We start from the raw sequence: 8148 nt of genomic DNA, 5'->3' as shown, positions 1-8148 counted from the left end.
ACAATTAGGTACACATATTTAGAGGAACACTATTTTGGCGAAAATACGTGTGACTCGGACTAACACAAAAACATGTAATGAGTACTGGAGGAGCGATGTCGAAGCAGGAACGCAGCGTAGCGAGTGAGAGGGACAGCGCGAACTTGTTTTTTAAATACTATAATCTCTAAAATGTGTGACTTGGACTGCACGATAACGTGTACTGCTGCTAGTAAATTATATTTGTTGTCTTGGATTTGGATACGAAGTATAATTATGTACATCTTAAGGTACATGGTACAACACTAGTCTTTGACGTTTCTCGACGCTTACACATAACCTCAAAATTTTCTTGTTTATTTTTCTGGATTAAATACTATAGCAATAAATGTTATTTATGTAATAATTAGTATACGTGATAAAGTGTAAAAATAAATTGCAAGCGTGATGTTCCTGTTAAAAATATGTTCACAAAACCTAATGCACATAGTAACCGTGCAATAATCCTTATCAGATTTCTTTATTACCAGTTTGTTATTTTGGATTTCAATGGTTTGTAAATACATATTACAAGTTGAAGGTTCACAAAATAGTGTCGCGAGTGCTAATTCATAGTTCAGTGTATATAAAAGTGTGTTAGTGTTTCTTTATGATTCTGTGAAGGAATGAAAACAAGATGTAACTTAAGGTAAGATTTTTTAAGATCATGTCATTTCGCAAATTTAATGTGGTTCAATGATTGCATTGTACCTCTGTTATGACCAAATAGGATAATTTAAGTTCATAGTTTTGGCTAGATTATTCTGTTGACCAATGTTGACACTTATTCTTTAGATAAGATAAGGCCACATTCTGGTACTGGTCTGGTTATGAATTAGTTTATGAGAACATTTATAATGGAATCGATTGTTAACACTTAAATACATTATAAATAGAAACTTTACATAAAGTGGGGTTCAATAGAAATAATGTAAACAAACCAATTTACCTTCATTTCTTAGTAATCACACACTTTTTGTGGACAACCATAATTATATGAACAGTTTATAAACTTAAATCTTTTATATGTCAATTACTAGTTAATATATATGTTAATAGCCGGGTCCACTCAGGCGCCGCGCTCGGGCGAGGAAAACGCATGCGCTGCCTCTGCCGAGGCACGTCTACACTGGCCGGTTTGTGCGTGACGAAATTGTTTCGCATGTATGTGCTCACTCGCTCGCTCTGTGTGGACCTGCCTAATGATGAATGTTTCAACAAAAACAACCATTGTAAAACTTTTAGGTTATACATCAAATGCTAACAAAGTCTGTCATATTTGTTTAAATTATTTGCAATTTCAATTGAACTTCACTTTAGCTATGTACACTGCATATACCATACTAAAAATTTTATTAATAGAAATTGTTCACAGACGGAGTGATAATAAAGCAAAAGATATCTTATCGCAAGACATATTACAATATATTTTATGTACCATTTGACAGAGTCCATACATGAAGCTATAATATCTTTTTTGGTAACTTCTGATATTTTATGATATACAATACAATATAATACAAATATACTTAATGATATAGTTCATAAAGTTTTGTATGGCAATAAAAATATATTCTCATCTTATAGCAAGGCATCTTGAGATACCTATAGTATATATCGTCTTTCTTACAATGTAGGTGCTAAATAGACAACAATATATATTGTGGTATTGTTGACGTTGTGGTGCTTAGCTATACTATAAGATATCTGTCGGTATCTGTCAGTATCTTACGGTATATTAATATATAACAAGAAAACTCTATATAACTAACTATAATTTTTACGTAAGCCAAAATGGAGACATTTGTCTAGCCCAGTCAAATATTCAGTTTCAACAAGTTTCTGCAAAAAAAGCAGCTTGAGGACTGTATTGATCACTGCCTATTAAACTCATTTCTACTTCAAGACTGTTTTGCCTTCTTGCACCGGGCCATAAAATGAATTTGCTAAAAGGTAATCAGATGGCAAGGATCTGTACCTGGATTATCTGGTGGGCCTCTTAACAAAGCCCAGCGGACTACAGGTTGAGTATCACTGACTTAGATACACAGAAAACATCCACCACTTACAAACAAATATCTGTGATAAACACACAAATAAATGCCCTTACCGGCATTCAAACCCTGGACCAGCAGCTTTGTAGGCATGGACACTACTGACTACTAGACTAGGCTAGGAAACTCTTACATAAATGTTTATAATGGATCTTACTCATAACTGGCCGTCTCTCTTGAAATTGTCTGTAATTGAACACGAATTTGATGACAGGTCTGGTCTTGTGATCCTGCCTCTGAACCAGGGTTCGAATTCGAAACCCTGGTAAGGGCATTCATGTAATGAGCAGGTGTTTGTCCCTGAGTTACATGTGTTTTCTATGTATTTATATATTATATATTTATCGTCTGAGTACCCTTAACACAAGCCTTCTTGAGCTTACTATGAGGCTAAGTCTATTTGTGTAAGAATGTCCCATATTTTTTTATTAATATCTTGTCACCAAATTGGAGTATGAATCACTAAAATGCAAATGTTTATTTTACAGGTAAGTTTGAAGGAAGTGCTACATCATGTGAGATTGGTGACATGGTAAGTTTTAGTAATAAGTTTTTAGTGGTACTAATAAATGAAAGAAATGTCTTTTTAAGTGTTTCTTAACACTTTTACTGAAAATACTAAGTGTTAAGCCCACTAGTACGGTCACGTCTGAAAATATCGATACGAAAAAAGTGCCAAAAATGTGTATACACGACTTTATTGCCCATATATTAACACGTTCACTGCGTTACGGGGGCTTTTAAGCCCCGTACGGTGTCGTCACTTAGTGCGGGGCAGAAAACTACCGTCTACCCGCAGGTGCGGAACCTGTAACTTCGGTATTTTTACCCCTACAATAGACACAAATATATCTTTATAATTCGGTTTTAAAATCTAATCAGATAGCATTTAAAAAATGAACGGGGTCTTATGAGCCCCGTACCGACCACAAAGCAAAAATTACCTTCTAGTGCGGTACGGGGTCCAAAAAACCCGTATAGTGATTCATTACCCCGTACGGAGTGTTTACGCTTAGTGCCTCTAGTGCAGTCATTAGTGCAATACGCTGTTATCGGTATCGGTAATTATTAATTCAATGCAACAATTTCGAGTGCAATGAAGCGATCACGACGCATGTTAGAATTGTCGTATATCGTAAAAAGGTTCCTAAAGCTTGTTAAGATTGTTTTTGTGTTTATTTTTTATTTTAGTGTGTTATAACGTTTCTAAAGTTACTTAAAAATGTTGTTTTGGTTTTTGTTTTATTTTATTTTTAGTGTTTATTTACATAACAAAAGTTCAAAAATATATAGTTAAGGAACCCACCACACAAATGACGAACCCTAACCGTAACAATTAGCGACGACATTTGTATATTTCTTTTAAATATCGTTTGTTTTCTTTCACATCACTATTAATTTATCGACACAAATACGGCGTGTGCGTTACGGGGTTCGATAGACCCCCTGTTTTCTTCAACTCTAGTGCGACATGGGGTTAAAGCAACCCCGTATTTTTCTTTTTTCAATAACTTGATAAGTTTTCATCAGGTCCAGATACGGGGGCAGAGTAACATAGCAGCATTCGTAATCTTTCAATTGGCATAAAAAAATGTTACAATAAATATGTTTTGGGGCCTTTAGAACATCCTAAATGAAGGTAGGTGTACGGGGCATATTGAAACCCGTAACGCAACATAGTGAAACCCTCTACGGGGTATATTAGGCCTCGTAACGCACTGAAATTCAGGGCATGGTTTTGGGTTACCGCAGCGAACGTGTTAAGGTAGTGTATGCATATGTTTGGCATATTTTTCGTATCGATATTTTCATACGTGACTGTACCCTGCCTAGTCAGCAAATGCGTTAGGGAACCTCCCCATACTACTTGACCCATTTTTTACCGCCCCCCTCCCTTTTCTCGGTGACCACCTGTATATGCCAAGACCTAGGTCACATAGTATGGGTACGTTCCATTAACTCTGTTCTGGGGACCACTGAATATTTATAAATTATCCTGTATCATTTTGTTTGTTAATATAACCTTTTGGTGGTCCTTTGCAAAACAACCTTACTACACTAAATTTTTAATATTTTTTTTGTTAATTTTAACTAGTTAATTAAATATTGTCCTATTCAAAATGTATCTGAAATTAAATAATTATATAGTATTTTTTTAAATGTAATTTTATTTATGAATGTCACCACTTTTTTAAGAAGTTTAAGTAAATTGTTCTATAAGGCAAACTAGATTTTCCTGATGGTCTTTAGTAAATTTAGTATGGCGTAAGACCATATGGTCAAAATTGGTTTGACCATATGGTCGAAATTCTTCATTGATGGCCCTTTGTGGCGTGGTTTTTCTATATGTAAAAACTACACAGCCGATGACAAATCCTAGATCTTATTACCATTCAATAACATTTCCAAATAGTTCTAAACAAGAATTCCACATGTTTAAAATGTTTAATGTTAACAACGCTCAAATAAGGTTGATCAGACAATGTGGCATATATTACAAGTACATTATAGTATAGACTAGCATACATTACATACATATAAAACTCTTCCAAAAATACTAGTAGACTCTTCCAAATATTATTGAACTTTAAAAAGTGCTAAAGAAACACTTGTGCTATGACTATGACATACACGCATCAGCTCCTAATGTATAGTATAAATGTGTACCTATAAATGTAATGAGCTGCTAGTGTGTAAATGAATAAACTTCATAAACTTAAAACTAAACACTACTTTGGCGATAGAACGGCGTGGATCCGTTGAATCGTTTGCTCTTGTGTCTGATTCGGCAGTTAGCCCAGAAACCTCCGAAACACAACACCCTTCGGCGGCCAGAAGTAGTTTACCCACTCGACGGTCCCCTCCAGCAGTCATAGCCAAACCACACCCAAAAGCTGGAACACCCTCAGCGTATAGCCAGTCTACTGGTGTACAACGTCAACCACTTCGGCAGAAATGAATGATCTCTTTGCATAGAGGTTTGTATGCAGCAATCTGCAGCTGCTACTACATAGTACGATCAAAGCCTAAGCTTGAGCATGGTTTGAGTAGATTCCCTGTAGCTACACTCTTTAAGGCCAATGCACTCAGCACGCGTAATGCAGCACGGCTCGCTTAAGGCTTCTACAAACGTTGCATTAAATGGTATGCGATCGATCAAATGTCGAATTGTATCGCAAGTCGCATGCGATTATCAGTGACGTTTGTAGAGGCCATTCGCCGTACATCACTTGCATTGTGTTCATCGTACCTACTACGCACAGAGACGTGCTGCGTACGCATCCGGTGTGGCCTGTTATAAGTCAACAGTGAACTTACATCGTCTTACCTTCCAGCGTCCTACGTACGCAGCGTCCGTGGCGCCCAACTCCTTCTCTTCAACCGCTTCGTGTACCGTCAGGTCTCCAAAGCTAATCGCGAAGGCAACAGAAGCTGGTACTGCTCCATGTACGGCACCAACCAATGCCCTTCTATCCTCACAACGGATGCCCAGGACCATATTGTGCAGATTCGCGGCAATCATACCCATAAGGCGCCGCAGATTAAAGTTACTAAGACGGGCATTGATTATAGGCACAGTAAGAAGAGGCCGTTTACTTATAAACCTAAAGCTGAGCCTGATAATGATGTTAAGGAAATTTTACCTTAAGAAGCTGACGTTTAACGTAGTCGGAAGTAATTACCGACAGCGGCAGATGACTATAGTTGACTTTGCGTTTGCGTAGGTAGTCAAAGTAACTATCATGGTCATCATTTAAGTAAACAAAGTATATTCACTGTCTTATTTCAAAAATATATTAAGCGTGTGATAATTGTCTTGTGTGTTTTAGATAGGGTTAGCACTTAGCCGCAGTCCTGTTTACTACTATTAGTTAACTTAAGACATCTTCTAGTAAGTACATTATAAACTTTTTCGAGGCCCTTTCGAGACACAATCATCACAACACAAAAATCAGTATTTTCATTACAATTATTGTATTAAACAGGTGCTCTATGGAGGGAAGCGCAGTAAAAAAATGTTTATCTCTAATTGGGCCAGTTTTTATTTAGTAGTCGATTTATTTGTCAGATTTCGATAAAATTTGGCGGATAGCTTATATTAGTTCCCTATTCTGTATATATAATGTTTATAAGCGCAATTTCACCGTAAAAAATCTTCCACCGAGTTACGTAAAACGTAACTCAACATAACATTATATACCTTTTTCTCGCGACGAGCTGTATTTATCCCGCCCAGAATGAGAAGCTCTTCAAATTACCCAAATTTTATCCAAATACAAGAAAAAAAAACACGACTAAATATTAATCGGCCCACTTAGGTACAGTTAAGGTATTCAATGTCTTCACTGAGAAAGTGCCAAAAAAATACTATATATACATGACCTTATTGCCTATAAATTAGTGTGTACATATTTTTGGCACTTTGTCCGTGTCGTGTACGGTCACGTCTGAAAATATCGATACGGACAAACGTGCCAGAAATATGTATACACTATCCTAATATATGGGCCATAAAGTCGTGTATACATATTTTGGCACTTCAATCGTGTCAATGTTTTCAGACAACTGTACGTAAAGATAACGGTCAAGTAATTTGAACTACTGTGCTACTTCGTGCCTTTGTCACAGTGACAATAATAATCTCAGTTCCTGGCGGGCTTCATATTGATTGTCTAGGTGACAAGGTACAGAAATCTAATTCCTTGGATACCTTAAAGTGGTACAGAAATCTAAGTCCTTGAATACCTTAGAGTGGTTGGTTCACATGCTTTTTGTTAGTGACAAACTACTGCTAATACTGACGTGACGTACATATTGATAAAAAATTGACGTAGCTAAAAAAAATCACCGGTTCACGGAAATGTAAAAGAATTAGTAAATATCCGTAGAATTCTGTGACAGTGTCATATATGGGGTGGGCCCGAATAACATTACCTATAGATTCCCATGAAGAGTTCCCGAGCAAGTTATGAAATGTTTAGGTGAGTTAACAAGATAATCCTTATTAACAAAATTAGCTGCATATTAAAAATATCAAACTCACCCAAGTGTTCCTAAATATCTGAGAAAAGCCTCTATTATCAAGGCGTTAAAGTGCATGTCCAGATATTTTTGAGCACCTTGACCGTTCCGATACATGGTGACTGCATTAAATCGAATGTTACAGTCACAATTTCCAAAGCCACCCTAAATATTCTTAATTACCTACTATACAAGCCAGTATATATGTTACAATCCTATACAACCCGCCTCGCTTGCCACGCGATAGCAATTTCATTATATTATTTTAATTTTAAGTGATACATGTGTTATTTTGTTATAGTAACAAAAATTATCTGTTTGTGGTGATTTATGATAATTTGTTCGTGTACAGACGCCATCGTGTATCGGAGCGGCCGAGGTGTTCACAAATATCTGAGCAAAGCCTCTATTAGGGCATGTTTAGTTATTTTTGACCACCTTGGCCGCTCCGATATATCTGATGGCGACTGTACCTTTCTGACTAGCTGCGATCTCTTACATGTGTGAGATAATTAGAGGAAGTATGGATTACTTGAGATCAAGGATCGGAAACCGGTATTTTTTGTATGGGAACGAAAACGGTATTTTTTCGTTCTTTGTTAATTATTTCATTCTTAATCGGGCAATCTAATAATACGAAGTCGTTATCTAAAAACAGAACTGAGTCCTATATTTTGAGTATAAAATTAACCGAAATATATGGTTATTTCGATGTTTTTGCAAAAAACCGGTTCCGATCCCTGCTTGAGATATAAAATGAATCGTGTAGTCTAGTGATGTTAAAACTATGTTAGATTTTCTTACGCATAAGATGTGTATGTTTGCCTACTATCTATAGTTAGCAATCTATGTCATTTATTTTAATTAAATATGTATGAAACCTACATCTCGTTTGAATTTGTTTCCATTTTGGCAATATACTCGTACCTACTCTTTAAAATCATAACACGATACAATAATATAGTCTTAAAATTGCGATCTGTAATAAATAAGCCTTAACTCGTCAAGGTTTTTTGAAATGTGGACATTTTAAAAAAGTATCATAAATAACGTA

General features: G+C 36.1%; 1 protein-coding gene across 1 annotated transcript in view; it reads left to right on the top strand.

Moving 5' to 3' along the window:
• The first annotated feature begins 307 nt into the window (after nt 1-307).
• LOC133515847 (uncharacterized) overlaps nt 308-8148 on the top strand; it is a 30535-nt gene continuing 22694 nt past the window's right edge. The window contains exon 1 of the mRNA XM_061848439.1: nt 308-667. The gene's annotated coding sequence lies outside the window, so the exon portion shown is untranslated. The remainder of the gene's footprint in view (nt 668-8148) is intronic.

The sequence above is a fragment of the Cydia pomonella genome, chromosome 3 (genome assembly GCF_033807575.1).
Source record: "Cydia pomonella isolate Wapato2018A chromosome 3, ilCydPomo1, whole genome shotgun sequence".
NCBI classification, from domain to species: Eukaryota; Metazoa; Arthropoda; class Insecta; order Lepidoptera; family Tortricidae; genus Cydia; species Cydia pomonella.
Note: the sequence above shows the minus strand (reverse complement) of the source record. Positions and strands in the feature narration are given on the sequence as shown.